This window comes from Mobula hypostoma, chromosome 10 (assembly GCF_963921235.1).
Source record: "Mobula hypostoma chromosome 10, sMobHyp1.1, whole genome shotgun sequence".
In the NCBI taxonomy this organism is placed as follows: Eukaryota; Metazoa; Chordata; class Chondrichthyes; order Myliobatiformes; family Myliobatidae; genus Mobula; species Mobula hypostoma.
The window spans coordinates 35,998,175-36,020,594 of NC_086106.1; the positions used below are offsets into that span (position 1 = coordinate 35,998,175).

Genomic DNA, 22,420 nt, shown 5'->3' on the forward strand with positions numbered 1-22,420 from the left:
TCGCAGCTACAGAGAAACTATTACATCAGCAGTGAGCATTACAGAGACGCCATTTCATTAGCCTTAGCAGTTAACATTACCAAGAAGCCTACATGTGTTAGTCGGTATGTGTTCTAAGACTGGGGCTCTCAGTACATGTGTGATAAACAAAACAAAATGGTATCTGAGAGTTTCCATTTAATTCTGGCAGATATTACTGCATTGAATCAGATGGATTTTAATTGGAAACTTAAGCTTCAGGTAGCGATAAATGAATAGAAACTCAGTAAAATTGTTAGTTGATTTCTCCCTGCTGAGGTGTATATTTTGAATGATAAAGAATTGGTTGAATTGTAAGCTACTACCTATTATAACTTTGATTTGATTGCATCCCTAACAGAGACAGCATCTGACAAGAGATCTATTGTGGACAAATTGAAGGAAGTGCATGAAAAGTATCAGAAGGAGAGATTGAAGGCACAGGACGCCAGACTCATTAAAAAACTAGAGGTAAGATTATTGTTATACCTTCTTACCTTGACCGTCCTGCCAGTCTTTGATTAGGGCAATAAGAAAGTTGTATGTATATACTACTCTAAAATCAATTTGCTATCCACAATATTCATTGTTTAATTTGGAAAACTGTTGAGGAAATTAAGTATATGGTTATTCAAAGGATTTGATCTACCTTTATTCTTTTTGTTTCTGTTCCATTGCTGGAAGATCCTTCATATCACCCTCAACTTATTCTTAAGGCCCTTTGCATTGCTATATTGCTTCTGACGTTCACAAGTCTTTGAAAAGTATGTAGCATTCAATAGTGCATTAGGTTGTCTCTCCCCAGTTATAAAAGACAAAGGTGCCGCTCTTATTAAAGTTATCAATTCGTGCACAAAAATTGTTGGAGCTCACGCATCTGGGGTTCTTCCATAAACGACCTCCGCAGAACCGCCGGCAACCTCCGGACCCTCGAATTCCCGTATACGCCGTCCTGTGACCACCGAGCGCTCCCCACACTTGTCCTTCCTCTTCCCTCGCCTCACCCGAAAGCCTGTGTACCAACTCAGTTTCCAAACATACAAGATAGAATAACATGTCTCCCATTGGTTAGTTCCCCGTTATCTGCAGTTATAACCCAAACATCACAGCGGCAGAGAAACCATTGCATCAGCAGTGAGCATTACAGGGAAGACATTACATTGGCCTTAGCAGTTAACATTACAGAGAAGCCATTTTAATAGCCTTAGCAGTTAACATTACTGAGAACCATACATACATACTATTTATTATAAGTTGCACATTTAGACGGAGACGTAAGATAAAGATTTTTACTCGTGTATATGAAGGATGTTGGTAATAAAGTCAATTCAATCGAGCTCGCATCCACTACTTGTGCTGGCAGCTCATTCCACACTCTCACCACCTTCTGAGTGAAGAAATTCCCCCTCATGTTCCCCTTAAACCTCTCACCTTTCACCCTCAAACCATGGCCTCTGGTTGTAGTCCCACCCAACCTCAGTGGAAAAAGTCTGCTTGCATTTACCCTAGATCCCTCATACGTCTGTCAAATCTCCTCTCAATCTTCTATGTTCCAAGGAATAAGGGCCTAACCTATTCAATCTTCCCTCATAACTCAGGTCCTCCAGTCCTGGCACCATCCTTATAAACCTTCTCTGTACTCTTTCAACTTTACTGACATCTTTCCTGTGGGTAGGCAGCTGAAAGTGCACACGACACTCCAAATTAGGTCTTACTACTATTTTATAGAATTTCAACATAACATCCAAACTTACCTTGATTTACGAAGGCCAAGGTGCCAGAAGCTTTCTTCATGATCATATCTACCCATGGCACCACGTTCAGTGAATTATGGTCCTGTATTCATGGAAATGGATGACCAAAGCAGAGGCTCAGCATCTGTAGAAAGAGAAACCATTTAATGACTGGGCTCAGGACTTGTGCTGACGAGAATAATGTTGTGCGATGCCCAGTGGAGTGGCCAGTGTTATTACTGAACCTCATCAACTGTACTAATGAATTATGCCTGTACCGTATAGCCTACTGTATAACATGGGACTATTTTATTGTGTAGTAACGCGTTATTGAACATGCGCTATTAGGCGCGTATTGATCTGTATATCTGTGTTCAGTTCGGGTTCCGTCAGTGAAAAACCCTGTTAACTTAGCTCCAGTCTCCAGCATTTTTATTTATAGTTTTATTGTGTAACCCGGCCACATACACAACAATGCCCAAGCAAGAAATGGATTGAATCGCTAAATCATAAGATCCAATCTTTCTGTCACAACTATAACCTCACTCTGCTCTGGAAATAATGCTTTCTGCTATGGGTTTCTGTTCTGTTCGCCATTACCTGCATTTAATTGTTACAAGGGGCACTTTGTGGTGTATTTTTGATTGTAGCATATTTTAAGCAAAATATCTTTTTTTGTTCAGGGTTGGATGGCATTGATCAATTTCATTTCTTTCCTTTCCCCAGTTACGGTTGAACAACATAAAGCAACTGTCCACAACTGCCTTGGCCTTGGGGGTAGAGCGTACCCGGAATGAGCTGCTCCCACTTCTGACTGGTAGGTACAAAGCTGCGTGTGGTTGGGCTGCCTCGGTTTGAACAATCGCCCCTCAGAGTCGCCTTGCCACTGATTTCTCGTCTCGATGCAGACACCATTTTCGATGAAGACGAGGCACTGCTGGCATTAGCGGAGCAACTAGGGAGCTTCACGGTGCTCGTTGGCGGACCGGAGTATGTTCACTGTTTGCTGGTAAGAGCGGACGTACATTTACAAAGCACTGCACAGGACGGTCACGCGGTTAATGCCATTGAAGTGGTATTACTGTCTTAATAAAGGTTAATTTCCAGAAGATGATTCTCAAAGCAGCAGGGTTCCACAGGCAATGATAAAGTAAATGACTTAATAATGAGTCATAGAAAACTTCAGCACATGTTCCCCTTAAACATTTCACCTTTCACCCTTAACCCATGACCTCCAGCTGCAGTCTCATCCAACCTCAGTGGACAATGACTGCTTGCATTTACCCTATCGAAACCCCTCATAATCTTGTCTCTTTCTGTCATATCTCTTTGCAATCTTCTATGTTCCAAGTTAAAAAAAAGTCCGAACATATTCAATCTTTCCATATAACTCAGGTCCTCCAGACCCGGCAATGTCCCTGTAATCTTTCTTTGTTATGATGGGTTGCTTGAATGAGGGGTAAATGGACACATACAGAACCCTCTCTGCCTTTATTGTTTGCAATAAAATCTTTGAGGCAGATGAGGCTTTGTGCTGCCCCAACATATTTGTAGGCAGGAGAAAGTCTGCAGATGCTGGAAATCCAAAGCAACTCGCACAAAACGCTGGAGGAACTCAGCAGCTCAGGCAGCGTCTCTGGAAAAGAGTAAGCGGTCCATGTTTCTGGCCGAGACCCTTCTTCAGGACCTGGTTGAAATATTGGAGGGGTGTATCATTGAGAATTGCTACAGTGAAGTGTAGTTACTTTACCCCTGATCCAGGTTCCCCACACAGCCTGTTGGAAAACATACATGGACTGATACCGTCCCCCGAACACTGAAACCTCTGTTCTGTATTGACGAAATATACGTTCAACATGAGCCCAACCGGGGGAAACAAAACACAGATGTTAATGCCCAGAGGCAATGGTCCTATGCATTAAATATTTATTTAAAATAACATACTTGTATTGTTTTTAAATACCCATAATGGGGAACAAGATTCTGAAATTAAATAACGAGGGCCTCAGGCTATTACAGGGCAGAGTTCAAATTAAAATGATTTTCAGTGATCAGTTCATGATAGGACAATTCGGAATTAAAATATTGAAATCAATTTATGAAACCACCAAAGTAGCTCGATCAATGAGGTTTAACCAGGATGCTGCCTGCTTTAGAGGAAGTGCTCCAACTTTATCAGACTCTGGGTAGGCCACGTCTGGAGTACTGCATGCAGTTCTGATTGTCCCACTGTAGGAAAGATGTTGGGGCTTTGGGGATGAGACAGAAGAGGTTCGCCAGAATGTTGCCTGGTTTAGAGGACATGTGATCATGAGAGCTGGATAAACTTATGTTGTTTTCTCTGAAGCGCTGGAGGCCGAGGGGAGATCTGCTAGAGGTTTGTAAGATTATGAGAAGCATGTGCATAGATAAAGTAGAGAGGAGTATCTGTTTCCCAGGATTTAAATGTCTAATACCAGAGGTATGCATTAAAGGTGAGAGTGGGTAGGTAGGTTCAAGGGGGATGTGAGGGGTAAGTTTTTTTGCCATCAGAGTGGTGGATGCCTGGAATACATTGACTGGTATGATGGTAGAGGCTTTTCAGAGATTTTTGGATAGGCACATGGGTATGAGAAAGATGGAGGGAGATGGACATTGTGTAGGTAGGAGGGATTAGTTCTTGGTGGTTTTTGATTTTCTTTTTAGCTGGTTCAGCACAACATTGTGGGCCGAATGGCCTGTTTCTGTACTGTACTGTTCGATGTTTTACTTTCTTGTTTGCAGTGGTTCCAAATTAGACATTCCAGCGTTCAGTATGTTGAGTGTAGAGTGTGTGCATTCTTTTTGTATTGATACTCCTTTCAAAAATGTTTTCTTTTTGTGTAAAATTACCTGCGAGTACAGGCAGAGAATTCTTAAGGCATTTACTTAAGGAATCCAATTCGCTCATGTGTGGATGGAGGCTGTATATAAAATATCACAAACTTTTAGCAGTGTTTCTTGAAGAACGCTGAGATGGCATGGCTTTGTATTATAGAAAATAGCCATTCAGAAACGTTTTCTCGGAGCCCCTGTGATGCCTGCAACTCTAAACTGAACATGGGCACAGTTGTTGTTTGAATAGTTCTATAAGATACAGGTGCAGAGTTAGGCTATGTGGCCCATCGATCCATTTTCCCCTCTCAGCCCCAATCTCCTGCCTTCTCCCGGTATCCATTCATGCTGCGATTAATCAAGAGTCTTATCAATCTGTCTTTCAATCATGGCTGATCCTTTTTTCCCCTCCTCTGCCCCACTCCCCAGTCTTCTCTCAGTAACCTTTGATGCCATGAACCTATCAAGAACCTATCAATCTCTGCCTTAAATATACCCAATGACTTGACCTCCACAGCCACCTGTGGCACAGAATTCCACATATTCACCACCCTCTTGCTAACGAAATTCCTCATCATTTTCATTCTAAAAGGATATCCCTCTATCCTGGCGCTGTGTCCTCTAACCTCAGACTCCCCCACCATAGGAAATATCCTCTCCACATCCACTCTATTCAGACCTTCCAACATTTGATAGGTTTCAATGAGGTCTCTTCTCATTCTTCTGAACTCCAGCGAGTAAAGGCCCAGAGCCATCAAACGCTCCTCACGTGACAAGCCTTTCATTCCCAGTATGATTTTGGGAACCTCCTTTAAACTCTGCTCAATGTCAGCACCTCCTTTCTTAGATGAGGGGCCCAAATCTCCTCATAATACTCCAAATGATGCCTCACCAATACATTATAAAGCCTTAACATTACATCCCTGCTTTTATATTCTAGTCCTCTCGAAATGACTGCTAACATTGCATTTGCCTTCCTCAGCCTGCAAGTTAACCTTTAGTGAATGCTGCACGAGGGCTCCCAAGTCCCTTTGCACCTCGGATTCTTGAACTTTCTCCCAATTTAGAAAGTAGTTTACACTTTAATTTCTTCTAACAAAGTGGATGACCATGGACTTCCCTCAAACTTTGGCAAAATTATTATGACAGGCAGCTTCATGTTTATTTGCATATTAAAACCGCATAGGATGAACAATTATTGGTACTTAATTTGAAGATGAAATAGTAATTACTGATAATTAGGAATGTGTCAGTGTAATTTCCATTTATTTAATATTAGTACAGTGTTTTCTGGTTACGAACCTTGGGAATTTCTGTGATTGAGAAAATATGTCCTTTGATTTCTACAGTTTTTGGTAGTTTGTGTTTTGTCCTCCAGCACGGCTCTATATTCTTCTGCCTTTAAATGTTTCTCTGTCTCATTTTCTTTCTGAGAATTCCTAATTCTCAGCAATTTAAGAATTTATCTTAAAGATTGTTTCTAAATATTGTGTTTCTTAGAAGTAGAGTAAAAAGAAGATGTGTTTCAGTTTAATTCTTTCCCACTAATCAGCCTCCCTTGGAGAACCTGGCAACGGTGGAAAAATCGGTAGTACGAGATAAAGCCATCGATTCACTGCGAGCCATCTCCCACGAGCACTCTCCTGCAGACCTAGAAGTCCACTTTGTGCCACTGGTGAAGCGCCTGACTTGTGGTGACTGGTTCACGTCCAGGACTTCGGCATGCAGCCTTTTCAGTGTCTGCTACCCGCGGGTATCCAGCTCTGTAAAGGCCGAGCTGTGTCAGTAAGTACTTTCCTCCCTTGGAATGCTGCAGATGAACATAATAGAAGTTACCTAGGAATATTACTGTATTATTGTAGAAAATTTACATCCTGTAGTATCGCTCATTATGTACCGTGTCGTATGGTGTGGGCGATCGTGGGTCTTTCCGTGGACACGATTGTTCTTGGCGAAGTTTTCTACAGAAGTGGTTTGCCATCGCCTTCTTTCTGGGCAGCGTGTGTCTTTACAAGACGGGTGACCCCCAGCCCATTATCAATACACTTCAGAGACTGTCTGCCTGGTGTCAGTGTCAGGAGTTGAGATCTGCACCTGCTGCTCATACAACCGTCCACCACCTGCTCCCACGGCTTCACGTAGCCCTGATCGGGGAGGCTAAGCGGGTGCTACACCTTGCCCTAGGGTGACCTGCAGGCCAGTGGAGGGAAGGAGTGCCTTACACCTCCTTTGGCAGGGACCTATTTCCTTCCTGCCACCTAATTTCGGTATAATTTGGTTTTATTGGCGATAAGATGCTACCACCATGGTGGACGGGACCTTGTTTTAACTGAGTGGGTAGAAGTTTCTAGTTTAGAGAATAATCAGCCCCAAAACAGCACAGAAAGTGCGGCATTTTTGTTTTTAATGACATAAACTGAAGGTTTTTTGTGTGTTTCTGGTGAGAAAGGGGCAAAAGCCGAGGTGCATCATAGTCGAGTGGTGCTCATCACTTACTCTCGGCTGTGTGATTGAAGTGGCCTTGTCATTTACAAAGGAGTGCTCTTTTCGAGAGCCGTGTCTTGTCAAGCCTGTTGCTCTGCTTCAGGGCCATTTTGATTAATGTGGTGCACAGAGGATTTCACTTGTTCAGAGGTGTTTGAGTTTTGTCGGACGAGAAGGTTGCTTTGGTAACTGTGTGCACCTGCAGTCCACAACCAATGGCTCTGTTCTGCTCCAAGTGCAGGAGTCCCACATCTGGGGTTCACTTCCAGCCCCTTTACTCCCTGAATTAAAATTTTTTGTGGTGTCATTTGTGTAAACTTTCAGACACAGTCAGTTGTTTCAGAAAAAGAGAGGGCTGTATGGTGGGGAAATTCTGGGCAGCTTCTCGAGTAGGTTACGTGGTCGGCACAACATTGTGGGCTGAAGGGCCTGTAATGTGCAGTAAATTTCTATATTCTGTTGCTATCTTGAAGTATTTCTCAGGATATTATCTGAATACCACAAATATTGGATGTTTGGGTGGTGTGGTGGAGATGCGTCTCTACCAAAGGAGGTGTAAGGCTTCCTTCTGCTGGTCTGCAGGCCACCCTTGGGCAAGGTGTAGCACCTGCTTCGATACCACCGCCCCGATCAGGGTCAGGTGAAGCCATGGGATCAGGTGGTGGATGAGCAGCCGGTGCAGATCACAAGTCCTGGTTATGCGACCCCTGACGCCAGGTAGACAGTTTCTGAAGTGTATTGATAATGGGCTGGGGGTCACCCACCTTGTAAAGACACACACTGCCCAGAAGGCGGAAATGACAAACCACTTCTGTAGAAAACTTTACGGAGAACAATCAGGGTCATGGAAAGACCGTGACCACCCATAGCATATGACACAGCACATAATGATGATGGGTTTAGCAAAATATTTTAGTAGCTTCTGATTTAGAAACATTAATTGCAAAAATGTCAATTTTTAGTGCTTGTATTTCTGCTTGTGAATTGTTAAGTTCTGCATCAATGGGCGACTACTCCTATGTGACCTTTAATTTTATTTTTTCTGCAGACTTTTCCACAGCTTGTGCTCAGATGACACACCAGTGGTCCGCCAGGCAGCAGCATCAAAGTTGGGTGAATTTGCAAAGGTTCTGGAGCTGGAGTTTTTGAAAAGTGACATTGTACCCCTCTTCACTATGGATGTGGGCTACAAGATTCTGCTGCACCTCAGTGCGATGAAGGGGTCTACCATTAACTGTGTACCTTTCATTTGACCTCTCAAAGTGCGATGCCTCACACTCACCCGGATTAAAGTCCATCTGCCCCTCTCTGTAACTGGTGTACTTCCCGCTGTGTCCTTCGTTAGTCCTTTACGCAGTCCGCAGCACCAATCTGGGTCCATTCCACAAACTTGCTGATCCACCCACCTACACTTTCATCCAGATCACTGGTGAACGTGTGAACATCAGGGGTATCAACACCAATCCTTGCAAAACCGTAAGGCATAGGAGTAGAGTTAGGCCATTTGGCCCATCGAGTCTGCTACACCATTTAATGATCCTTTTTATCTTAAGGTTGTCATAGCCTGGGGCTGGTGGTGAGGATAAGCTCCCACTACCTATAAAGTGCTCCCAATGGCGTGTGTCTCTCCAAGTCCAACTCTTGGCCTTCACGTCTGGTTTAGCTACGAGACCCGGCGGAACTGTTTCTACTGACGAGAGAGGGGGCAAAGGCGGACCACTGGCACCTCAAAACCAGTCGCTTCGAGCAGGTGGGGCTCGTCGGCCTTGGATGGCAGCCCGACTAGGAGAAGGAAGACTCTGATTTAAAACCTCTGCTGCCTTGTGGCCACACCCACCCATGGGAACAGCTTCAGGAGTAAACCCCGAGGAAGAAATCCAGAGCCCGGGTCCCTGAGACAGTTTGATGTTGTTTACAACTTCACTCTGGCAACCTCTGTGATGACACTGGTGCCAAGCTGTATCGGCGCTTGCAATCCCTTGGACTACATCAGTGATGTGGAGAGCGGGAACCCGCTGCATGGGCAACAGCCGGTTCTTCAAATCTTCCCACCCAGGCTTGCACCCTGCAGAGGACACAGTCCACCAGAGGCACAAACCCATGATCCCCTGGGATCGACGGCTGCCTGCTACTATAACAACACCACTGGTCACAGACCTCCAGCCAAACTAACACCCTCTCATCCCCACTCCTTGTCTTCAATGGATGAGACAGTTCCGAATCTAAACTTGCAATTCACCCTGGACCCATGCACCTTTACCTCCTGAATCAACCTACCGTGAAGGGCTTATAAGACTATTGACGGACCTCTTGCATGATAAAGATGGACTCTTGACATTACAATCTATCTTGTTGTGGCCTGGCAGCTAACTGTGGGCCAACCCCATCTGTGTTGGTCCTCCGATGTCGAGGAGGCCACGGCAGGAGCTCCAGATACAGCGAATAGCCCCGAGAGGAAAGCACCGCTTCGCCTGCAAGAACTGTTTGCAGCCCTGAACGGAGGCAAATGGGCGAGTGCAGACCTTGTCTTGTTTTCGGGGAGAGCGGCGATGATGAATGAGTGGCGTGGAGAGCGAACCCTGTGGAAACCTGAAGGGTGGGGTGGGGGAAGGGGGGTGTGATTAGTGGCAGAGGCCCCTTGCAGATAGCGGAGGATTGAGATTAGTCTAGGAGTGTATTGTGGGTGGTGGGGGCTACAGACACTGATGCGCTGGAAAGGCTTATGGGGTGGGAATGCAGGTGACGTGGATGAGGGAAGCGTGGATTATAGTGGAAGAAAGGTGATCTTATTCCCCATGGCTTGTCATGATTTATCTTGCTGAAGCTGCTGCTGTAACCTTCGCTTTATGTCACATGTGTATCAATTGCTTGTACTGAGGAGCCTCTGTATCCCACACGTCATGGCAGTGTGTGAAATAACGGAGAGTACTTGGCTCATTCCGGTAACAGGCTGTCTGTCATTCCGCTCACTGGAGCAATTGCATGATTTCACACCCCCCCCCCCACATTACCGCTTGCATTTTACTGTATGGATGAGCTGGAGGTGGGAAAGATTAGTACGGATGGTGCGTCCGTGGCAAAGAACTGAGTTGCATCCGGTTAATATGTCTACGTACTCAATATGCTACGCCTTGTTAATGCCACTTCCTGCTTGCAAAGTTTCTGTTGTCGTAATCTGCACCATCTGTTCACCTTTGTAACCGGGGTTCACAACCCTCTTTTACGCCATCGACCCCCGACCATCAACCGAGGGGCCCCAGGTTGGGAGCCCCTGCTTTATAAAGTTCCTTTAACCACAGCAGATGGAAGCGGTGCCTGTCAATCTATCGGCATGATTACACCATTCCAGTACTCCAGCTGGAGATGCTCCTCCAAGAAGGTGGTTATCTTGAGGCTTTTGCCTGAAGAGCGAACTGTTTAATCAGTGTGTGTTCTTTCATATTCCTCCAACGTAAAGTATCTCAGGCAAAAGGCTTGACGCAGTCCGCAGTATCCTCGTGTACTAAGGAGCCAGAGTCATACAGAAATGGTACGCTGAAGGGGAGCTGGGATGGACACTTTGACCCTCACCTAGCTTCTGGTTAACGGTTGGACGTGTGCTCCTTGGTGTTGAGTAAGCTTCTCTTCTGGTTACTGTCCAGTGACTCCTGGAAATAAACCTTCACATCTGTAGCCAAGGAGATGTTCACACTTGTTCCAGGTTCAGACCCCACCAATGATGGCAAGCGTATCAAAACAAGGATGCAATGTTCACATTTTATAAGGCTTCACTTGGAATATTGAAGGTAGTTTTGGGCCCCTTATCTAACAAAGGGTGTGCCAAGACAGGAGTGGGTTGAAAGGAGAGTCACGATAGTGATTGAAAGGTCCAGGATTGAAAGGCTTGTCGTACGAGGAGCGTTTGATGGCTCTGTGCCTGTACTCATTTGAATTCAGAAGAATGAGGGGGAGGGATCTCATTGTAACCTGTCAAATACTGAAAGGCGTCCGGAGTGGATATGGGGAGGATGTTTTCTATGGTGGGACAGCCTAAAACCAGAGGAAGCAATCTCAGAACAGAGGTTTGTCCATTTCGAATGGAGATGAGGAAGGATTTCTTTCGCCAGAGAATCTGTGGAATTCATTGTCAGAGAGGCAAAGTCATTGGGTATATTCAGGGCAGAGAGGTTGATAGATTCTTGATTAGTCAGGGCATGAGAAGTGACCTGGTTGAAGCGTAGAAGTTGATGAGAGGCATTAATCGTGTGGATAGCCGGAGGCTTTTTCCCAGGGCTGAAATGGCTAACATGAGAGGGCATAGTTTTAAGGTGCTTGAAAGTAGGTATATGGGGGACGTCAGAGGTAAGTTTCTCACCTGGAGAGTGGTGGGTGTGTGGAATGCACTGACAACAAAGGTGGTAGAGATGGATACAGTAGGGTTTTTTAAGAGACTCTTAGATAGGGACATGGAGCTTAGAAAAATAGACGGCTATGCGGTAGGGAAATTCTAGGCAGTTTCTCGAGTTGGTTACTTGGTCGGCACAACTTTGGGGCCGGATGGCCTGTAATGTGCTGTAGATTTCCATGTTTCGATGAAGGGATATGGGGAGAAGGCAGGGGATTGGGCTGAGGGTGAAATGGATCAACCATGATGAAATGGCAGAGCAGACTCGATGGGCCAAATGGCCTAATTCAGCTCCTACATCCTACGGTGAAAAGTGACCACTTGGGTGATTAGCTTGGGGATTCACTCAGCAGAGAGTGGTGCTTCAAGAGCAGGAGAAAGAAAATTGATTCATCAATAAATTTTTGCACTGTCATGACATTTGCTGATATACTAATCCAAGGAACGCTTCCATCAAAGGTTGCATGTTGATACACTCCAAATCTCCATTCCAGTACTTGTATCCTGGGAAGATTCCAGCACACATTGCAAAGTAATGAAACCTGTTGCTACGTTCTAGGTGATCTGAACGGATATCATCTGGGAAACAATTGTTATATTGTCAGTATTTATTTTTATGATTTTTTTGATGAGATTAGTTCTTCCTAATGTTAACTTCAGAAAATTAATTTTGTTTTTTAATGAAGAACCAGCTCAAACCCGGTTTGAACATCTTTTTCACAGGATTCGGTGAGGCTGTTGGCAGTTGAGGCTTGTGTGAGCATAGCCCAGCTGCTGCCCCAGGAAGACCTGGAAGCGTTGGTGATGCCGACCCTCCGGCAGGCAGCGGACGATAAATCCTGGCGTGTTCGCTATGTGGTGGCAGACAAATTTTCTGAAGTACGTGTTATTGCTGAAGCACAAAGTGCATCTCTTTGGTATGATGATATGGTGCATTTATGTTTTAAAACTAGTCTTTAAGTTTTCTGTTCCAGCTGGAATCCCTTCTGACTCTGTCAAAGTCATGAAAACACGATTAGTTCCTCTAATATAGTTTTAAAAAATCATTAAATCAAGCACCTGTGTATTTTTAATATAATTGACTGACATGCCAAATGGTGCTGAGATTTCATTCCAGATTCATTTAATTAGCCTGTTTTTAAACATGGATCTGAAATAGAACAAAGTTGGTCTGAATTGAGCTCAGATCTTTTTCAGTGTATCTGAAGGATAATCCTGTGACAGGGGTTTAGAACAAACTTGTTGGCATAGTGCCAGGGATCTGGGGATTCAGCACGTGCACAGGTTGATGACACTGATATTTTTCACTTTTGACTGGAGGAAGTTAAGGGGAACTTCAGTTCTGTTTAAAAATGAGCCGAAAGGTCGAAAAGCCAGGATGATCCTCAGAGACTTTGACACTCAGGAACTTGAAACTACTCACCCTTTCCACAGTCCCCTTGATTAGGACTGATGTGTGTTCCCTTGACTTCCCCTTCCTGATGTCCACAATCAGTTCCTTGGTTTTACTGTCATTGAGGTAAATTTTGTGATGTAGTGCATTAATTAAATGCTGCTTAAAACTTTTGATGGACTGGACTTTGCTGGTTCCTTTCCACTGCTGACTTCACACACACCAGGTATGGTGTAGGGAGGTGGTGATTCAACTTCACCCTCCTATGGTCCACAATCAGTTCCTTGGTCTTACTGACAAAGTGCCAGATTGTTGCCACACCACTCAACCAGCTGATCTATCTCACTCCTCTTCGGCTCCTTGTTACCATCTGAAATTCTGCCAACAATAGTGTGTCATCAGCAGATTTATAGCCCTGAAGAGTAGTCTCGGCCCGAAACATGGACTGTTTATTTCATTTTCATAGATGCTGCCTGGCCTGCTGAACTCCTCCAGTATTTTGTGCTAAGTTTCCAGCATCTGCAGAATCTCCTGTGTGTTTATACTTTTTGAACCAGATGGTCTTTGTTCTCAGTCCCAAACTTGTTGCCTCAGGCTTCCTCCTGGTACTCCCGTTTCCTCGCACAGTCCAAAAGCATTCCGGTTTGTAGGTTAAAGGGTCATTGTAGATTGTTGCACAAGTTGGTGGGTTACTGGCAGTGCAGTTTGAAGGGCCGGAACAGCTTGTTCTGTTCTGTGTCTCCAATTAAATCTATACCCTTTAGTCTTAGACTTTCCTAGCCTGGGAAAACACTCGGATCAACTGAAATCTCCGTGCTTTTCTCACCACAGTGTAATCCAAATCCTCAAAATAAAGGCACATTGCCTACACAGGTTAATTGCAAACAATAACGATCAGGTTAACATTATTTAACAATTAAGAAACATTATTTAATGATTAAATAACATTATTTAGTTGTTTTTTTGACCTGAGAAACTAGCTGATTACAATTGCTCACGTTGTTGTCTGTTTACCATACTTTCGGATTCAGAGCCATCGACGACAATATTTTCTCAACTTTGCCTTTCTTTAAAAATTTAAAATTCCGTCTCTGAAGGCCAGGAAATTCCGGTCCCACCCCAAAGCATTGAGATTAAAACTTTCTGTTCTGTAGAAGTGTAAAATCTGTACCGAAGCAGCTGGTTTATCTGTGGATATACTATCAAGGATAGATCATTACAGCTGTTTTACCTGGGTAACACGAAAGAATGCTGCTTCTAAATGGACACCATTTATCTAACCATTCCCTTTTTCTCCCCACTCATTTATTTCTTTACCAGAGCATGGAGTATCCACTCATTGATAAACATCTGAACACAATGGCAACATTTCTCTGGGTTTCTTTCCTCTTACCCCATAGCTTCACGTGACCCTGATTGGGGGGTGGGCTTGGCTCAGCAGGTGCTCCACCTTGCCCAAGGGTGACCTGCAGGCTAGCGGAGGGAAGGAACGCCTTACACCTCTCTTGGTAGAGATGTATTTCCACCCCGCCACCCATGATAAAATTACGTAATTAAAAACTAACCTTGCAATGAAGTCCGTAGCTAAAGTATAGTTCAGATTTTCAATTTTGAAGTTCATATTTTCAGAGTACATACATGTCACCACATACAGCCCTGAGATTCATTTTCCTGTGGGCATACTCCGCAATTTCTATAGAATAGTAACTGTAAACAGGATCAATAAAAGATAAAGTACAAATGCAAATATAAATAAATAGCAATAAATAACAAGAGTATGAAATAACAAGATAAAGAGTAATTAAAGGAAGATCATTGCTTGTGGGAACATCTCAATCGATTAAGTGTACTGATCCCCTGAATTTCAAGATCCTGATGGTTGAGGGGTAATAACTGTTCTTGAACCTGGTGGTGTGGGTCCTGAGGCTCCTGTACCTTCTACCTGATGGTTGAGGGGTAATAACTGTTCTTGAGCCTGGTGGTGTGGGTCCTGAGGCTCCTGTACCTTCTACCTGATGGCAGCAGCGAGACGAGCGTGGAAAAGAAAGATGGTGTTGTCTTTGTGATTCCTCTGTTCACGTGTTAATGCACAGATTGCTGCTATTGAAACCTGCTCTATCTTTGTTAATCCGGCTCCGGATTTTTCCCTCTGGGTTTACTCCTGTGAGTGGGTATAGCCGCAAGGCATTGGAGGTCTGAGATCAGAGTCTTCCTTCTCCTAGATGAGCTGCTAACCATGAGCCCCATCTGACCAAAGTGACCAGTTTTAAAGTGTCAGTAAGCTGCCTTCTGTTGTCAGTAAGCCACATGCAAAGGCCAGGAGCTGGACTTGGTGTGAGAGGCTGTTTGAGGTGCATGCCATTCGGAGCATTTAGTCTGTAGTGGAGCTTGTCCCCATTACCGCCCCTGGTCATGACAACCTTAAGGAATCATTGACTGCCTAATAAGCTGCATCTTTTCTCGTGTACGTGTCTCTTGATCGGATCTTTCATCAGAGAAACTGGGGTGGATGTCGGGCCACCCAGCCACACCACTGTCCACCGATTGTGTCTGCAGAAGCACATCATCACATAGAGAGATAAACTGGAACTAGAAACTAGAGCACATCATAAACCTGAATGAGTCGAGATCTACTTCGATTAAAGCATGCTCAGGTACCATCGGCCGACAGCATCGGGGGAGAGAGGGAGATTCACTTGAGCGCGAGGCCCTTCCCTCGGGAACAGCCAGTGAGAGACTGCCACAAGCTGGCGCCTTCTCCAGCACAGCCAGCGAGAGGCTGATAGACGGCGCTGCATACTCCCTTGCCCTGCGCGCCTGACTTGATTTCAATCTTCTTCAGCGCTTCAATCAGCGAGAGGTGGAGATGACCGTGGGCTTATGAAGCACTTGGAGACAGCAAAGTGTCGATCAGCCCGAAATCGAGTCACCAGATTGGAGGGGACAGCCTCGGAAGTAAAACGAAGATGCGAAAGGGATTGCTTCATGAACCGTCCTTGGTAGTGTAATGTGGATTCCCTACTTTCGAGAAAGCAAGCTAGTAGACAAAGGTAGAAAGATTGTGATGTTGCTTCCCAGATGGACCCACTTCATCCACAAAATCTGGCTCCAGTCGTGCGTTTTGAAAAGGAATGCATGAGTTATATTTAGCCTTTCAGATTGTGGTAGTTTAGTCATGGATTATGCCTTCATGCAAAGTGGAGCTGGCCGGGATAAGTATCGCAGCATCAGTCGTCTTGGCCTGGCCAGTTTCCATAAATCAGATGTTTCAAGTGAATTGTGATGTGCCTGCCAAAGTTCTTTGCCAGTCATCTTCAGTAGCTGGTACATTAATGCCAACTCATTGAGTTAATTTGCACCAGAACAACTTAGAGGAGGAGTGGGCCAATTTGATACCTCTGAATATCTATTTAGTAAGATTACAGTGCAGAATAGGTACACTGAGCCACGCTGCCCAGCTATCCCCCAATTCAATCCTGACCTAATCACGGGACGATTTACCAGTTAATGACCAGTTAACTTATCAACTGGAATGGGGGATGAAATGTGCACTCGAAGGAAACCCAGACCGTCACAGGGAGACCGTACAGATGTGCCAGAATTGAACCTGTGCTGTCTGACTCTTGATGTTTACACTGTAGGTGTTGGCCTTGCTTTTCCTTGTGCGACTTAAATTGTGCTTCAGAATGTATGTTTTCTCTTGCCACTATCTTCTGAGAAGATACAAATATTAAGGCAAATGCTTTTCAGCAATTGCTCAATCTGGTAAACTTTATTGATTTATCATTTTGGTGAGAGTGTGGAACGAGCTGCCAGCGCAAGTGGTGCGTGCAAGCTCGATTTCAACGTTTAAGAGAAGTTTGGATGGGCACGTAGATGGTCGTGGTATTGAGGGCTATGGTCCAGATGCAGGTCGATGGGAGGAGGCAATTTAAATGGATCGGCACAGAATAGATGGGCTGAAGGGCCTGTTTCTGTGCTGTACTTTTCTCTGACTCCATTGTTTTGTTTGAGAATAACTCTCTAACATGCAGTACTCTATCTTGCAGATTTCTGTGAAAACTTGCCAGTAGATTGCAGGGAGACTGTCATAATAAGTCACATCTTGCCGTATGTTTAGGTAATATGACTTCTCAAATTCTTGGCTGGTTATCCAGTCTATCTAAAATTAATGTAGCAACTCATCTCATTCACTTTAGGAAAAAGTCCCTCAGTATTTTGGGTGGGCCTGAAACGAGGGTTCAGGCACCATTTATCACTGTGAACTGCTTGTAACTGGAAAAGCTCAATGTCCAAGCACGAGTCACATCTTGCCCCCTCTCCCATCCCCCTCTCCCGTCCCATCCCCCTCTCCCGTTCCATCCCCCTCTCCCGTCCCATCCCCCTCTCCTGCCCCATCCCCCTCTCCCATCCCCCTCTCCCATCCCCCTCTCCCATCCCCCTCTCCCGTCCCATCCCCCTCTCCCGTCCCATCCCCTTCTCCCACTCCCGCCCCATCCCCCTCTCCCGCCCCATCCCCCTCTCCCATCCCCCTCTCCCGTCCCATCCCCCTCTCCCACTCCCTCCCCATCCCCCTCTCCCACTCCCTCCCCATCCCCCCTCCCGCTCCCTCCCCCTCTCCCAAAGGGTTAGGTTCTGCGGAAGGGTTTTGGACAGAAATGTCGACTGTCCTTTTTTCCACAGGTGCTGTTTGGCCTGCTGAGTTCCTCCAGCATCTTGTGTGTGTTGCTGGTTTTTTAACATGGTGTTGGCTGCCTGGAGTGATGGCAGAGGCAGATATATCGGGGACTTTTAATGACGTTTAGATAAGCACACGAATGTGAAGAAAACGGAAGAATATGGACATCGTGTAGATTAGATTGCCCACTTGATTAGGAATTTAAGGATAACATTGTGGGTTATAGGGCCGGTTCTGTTCCAAGCACGAGTCACATCTTGCCCCCTCTCCCGTCCCATCCCCCTCTCCCACTCCCTCCCCATCCCCTCTCCCGCCCCATCTCCCTCTCCCACTCCCTCCCCCTCTCCCACTCCCTCCCCATCCCCCTCTCCCACTCCCTACCCCTCTCCCGTCCCATCCCCCTCTCCCACTCCCTCCCCATCCCCTCACCCGCCCCCAACCCCTCTCCCGCCCCATCTCCCTCTCCCACTCCCTCCCCCTCTCCCACTCCCTCCCCATCCCCCTCTCCCACTCCCTACCCCTCTCCCGTCCCATCCCCCTCTCCCGCTCCCTCCCCATCTCCCAAAGGGCTGAGTCCTGCCAAAGGGTTTTGGACAGAAATGTCGACTGTCCTTTTCTCCACAGGTGCTGCCTGGCCTGCTGAGTTCCTCCAGCATCTTGTGTGTGTTGCTGGTTTTTTAACATGGTGTTGGCTGCCTGGAGTTATGGTCGAGGCAGATATATCGGGGACTTTTAATGATGTTGAGAGAAGCACACGAATGTGAGGAAAACGGAAGAATATGGATATTGTGTAGATTAGATTGCCCACTTGATTAGGAATTTAAGTATAACATTGTGGGTTATAGGGCTGGTTCTGTTCCATGATTTATATAAACTAGAATATCAAACTGTAAAAGAAATTATATAAGAATGATCCATGACTGACCAGGTGGATCATAAGAACGTGGAGCAGGATGGCAACATGACTGAGATATCTAACGACAAACAAGAGAAAATCTGCAGATGCTGGAAATCCGAGCCACACACACAAAATGCTGAAGGGACTCAGCAGGCCAGGCAGCTTCTATGGGGAACAGTACAGTCGACATTTCTATCGGTGCTGCCTGGCCTGCTGAGTTCCTCCAGCATTTTGTGCGTGTTGACTGAGATATCTGTCCAGGTTTTCATTTAATCATTTCATGGGTTTCTTTTCCAGGAACTTGTGTCTGACACCAATCAACACGTGAAGTCAGCTCTGGCCTCTGTTATTATGGGCTTGTCCACCATCCTGGGCAAGGACAGCACTGTTGAGCACCTGCTTCCCCTGTTCTTGGCTCAGCTCAAAGATAAGGTAATTTTATCATGAAATACAAACTTTAACATACCCCTTGCGTGACTGGTGGGCATGGTGGAAATTTTTTGAATAGCGTACTGATATCAGGCAAACACCAATGGAGAGCTTTCTTCTGTGTGCTGTTTGAAAGCTGTTGTCAAGTCAAGAGTGCTGATGAAAGGTCGCTTATTGTTCATTCGGCGATCAAAAAGTTGGTTGTCGTCTCTGGAACTTGTTCATCTGCTGAAGGTGACGAGCAGTCCATGCTCCACCACAAGATACAGGTGTCTGGATAAGTGTGCCAGAACGGGATGTGTTGCAATACAGACTGATGTGTCCAGGCTTTTACTGTCACTGATACTGATTCCTGGAAGGGGACAGCAGTTGGCCCATGTTCATCTGCTTTCTTTCCTGTTGACAAACATTGTAACTGCCGTTTGCTTGGAGCTGTGCGGTGATGTCCAGCATTCTGAAGTGTTATAATCACAGATTCTGCAGATGCTTGCAATTCAGAGCCCCCCCCCCGCTCCGCGCACGCACACACACACAATGCTGGAGGAACTCAGCAGGTCAGGCAGCATCTATGGAGGGGAATGAACTTTTGGGCTGAGACCCTTCGTCAGGACTGGAAAGGAAGGGGGAAGGCGCCAGAATAAGAAGGCTGGGGGGGCGTTGGGGGAGTACAAGATGGCAGGTGATAGGTAGACCAGGTGATGGGAAAGGTTGGTGTGTAGGGGAGGGGAGTTGAAGGCAGGTGATGGGTGGGAAAGGTAAAGGGCTGGAGAGGAAGGAATCTGATAGGAGAGGAGAGTGGACCGTGGGAGAAAGGGAAGGAGGAGGGACACCAGGGGTAGGTGATAGGCCGATTGCAAGAGGAGAGGGGAGCCGGAATGGAAAATGTTATTCAGTAAATAACATTTCTGAGGCCAGTGAACTTAACATCTGCAGTCGGGAAAATGCTTGAAGCTGTCATTAAGGAAGAAATAGTGAAACGTTTAGAAAGGAGTGGTTCCATTAGACAGATGCAGCGTGGATTCAGAAAGGGCAGGTCCTGTTTGACAAACTTACTGGAGTTCTTTGAGGACATAATGAGTGCATTGGATAGAGGGGGACAGGTGGATGTGGTATACTTGGATTTCCAGAAGGCGTTCGATAAGGTTCCTGAAAAGAGACTTTTAAATAAGACACAGATGCATGGAGAAGGAGGAAGTGTATTGGCATGGATAGTGGATTGGTTAACCAATAGAAGGCAGGGAGTTGGTATAAATGGGTGTTTCTCCAGTTGGCAGTCGGTGGTGAGTTGGGTGCCACAGGGGTTGGTACTGGGCCCGCAGCTGTTTACCATTTACATTGATGATTTGGAAGAGGGGACTGAGTGTAGCGTAGCAAAATTTGCTGATGACACTAAACTGAGTGGAAAAGCAAATTGTACAGTGGATGTGGAGAGTCTGCAGAGTGATATAGATAGGTTAAGTGAGTGGGCCATGGTCTGGCAGTTGGTAAACATTGGAAAATGAGAGATCATCCATTTTGGAAGGAATAATAGAAGAGAAGATGATTATTTAAATGGTGAAAGATGGCAGCATGCTGTTGTTCAGAGGGACTTAGGAGTGCTTGTGCATGAATCGCAAAAAAGTTGGCTTGCAGGTACAACAGGTTATTGAGGCAAACAGAATGTTTGCCTTCATTGCTGGAGCGATTGAATTCAAGAGCAGGGAGGTCATGCTGCAACTATACAGGGTACTGGTGAGGCCGTACCTGGAGTGCTGTGTGCAGTTCTGGTCTCCATACTTGAGGAAGGATATATTGGCTTTGGAGGCAGTGCAGAGGAGGTTCACCAGGTTAATCCCAGAGATGAAGGGGTTAACCTATGAGGAGAGATTGATTTGCCTCGGACTATACTCTCTTGAATTCAGAAGAATGAGAGGACATCTTAGGGAAACATACAAAATTTTGAAATGGATAGGAAAGATAGAAGTAGGAAAGTTGTTTCCATTGGCAGCTGAGACTAGAACTAGGGGACATTGCCTCAAGATTCAGGGGAGAAGATTTAGGACAGAGATGAGGAGAAACTGTTTTTCCCAGAGAGTGGTGAATCTGTGGAATTCTCTGGCCAGGGAAGCAGTGGAGGCTTCTTCACTAGATATATTTAAGATACAGTTAGATACATTTTTAGATAGTAGGAGAATTAAGGGTTATGGGGAAAAGACAGGTAGATGGAGCTGAGTTTATGGACAGATCAGCCATGATCTTACTGAATGGCGGGGCAGGCTTGATGGGCCGGATGGCCTACTCCTGCTCCGATTTCTTATGTTTTTATGAATCATGAATGGAATAACAGCTGTTTCTTCCACCGGAGTCTCTCCAACTGTTCTTTTAGTTTGAGAGCTTTAGATAAGAGCAAATGTGCAGTGCGTTCTTTAGAAGCAGTGATGTGAGCTAGTTAGTAATCTCAGTGCATATTGGATTAAAGGGGAATCGGTTAATGGTGTGATGGAGCTGTTATTTATCCATCTATCATGTTCCTTATTTATTTTGTCGTGAACTTAAACAAAACTGCTGCATGTGCAAATTCTGGATTTTTTAATTCATATGGAAATTTGCATTCTTTCATTCTTTTTACAGAATTAAAATTATTTTTAAATATGTAAAAAAAATCTCTCCCCTCCCCTCTCCTTCCTCAATTCCCCACTCTGAGCTTTTACTTCTCACCTGTCTATTACTTCTCCCTGGGTCCCCACCTCCTTCCATCTCTCCTGTGGTCCACTCTCTTCTCCTCTCCTCTCTCAGATTCTTTCTTCTCCAGCCATTGACCTTTCCCACTCACCTGTCTTCACCTAACACCTTCCAGCTGGCCTCCTTCCCATCTCCTCACCTTTATATCCTAGCATCTTCCGCCTCCCTTTACAGTCCCGATAAAAGGCCTCGGCCTGAAACAGCGACTGTTTACTCATTCCCATAGATGCTGCCTGAGCTGCTGAGTTCCTCCAGCGTTTTGGGTGAGTTGCTCTGGATTTCCAACGTCTGCAGACTTGATTCCCTTCATGTGCTACACCTCAGAAGATTCCCCAAATGCGGAAATGCCTCGATTTTCCAGGCACAGCTGACAGATTCCAAGTGTACATCTTCAAATTGTCAGCTGTTAATTCAAGCCTTGCATTATTTATTTGTTTGAAATGAAATCAAGAAAAAAGCCTTCCAAATCATGATTTGAACTGTTGTATAATTTAATAGTGATTAGTATTTTGCATCTATTTATGCCAAAGGTGCAGAAAGATTTCTCAAACGCAGAAATTCAAGTGTTTTTCTTTTGTGAAATGCAGCTTTTCACAAGATGACCGTTGTTTCCTCCCATGGCCCTCCCGAGGAACTCGCCTGCACTCAGGGAGAGTGAACGGACAATAAAGGACAATTAAGACTCAGGAACAGAATTAGGCCACTCAGCCCATCGTGTCTGCTTCGCCATTCCATCATGGCTAGCTTATTACCCTCTCGGCCCCATTCTCCTGCCTTCTCCCCCGTAACCTTTAACACCCTGACTAATCAAGGACCTGTCAGCCTCCAT

At 45.4% G+C, this 22,420-nt stretch overlaps 1 pseudogene; it reads left to right on the forward strand.

Moving 5' to 3' along the window:
• LOC134352509 (serine/threonine-protein phosphatase 2A 65 kDa regulatory subunit A alpha isoform-like) overlaps positions 1-22,420 on the forward strand; it is a 54,333-nt pseudogene that overhangs the window by 2,339 nt on the left and 29,574 nt on the right.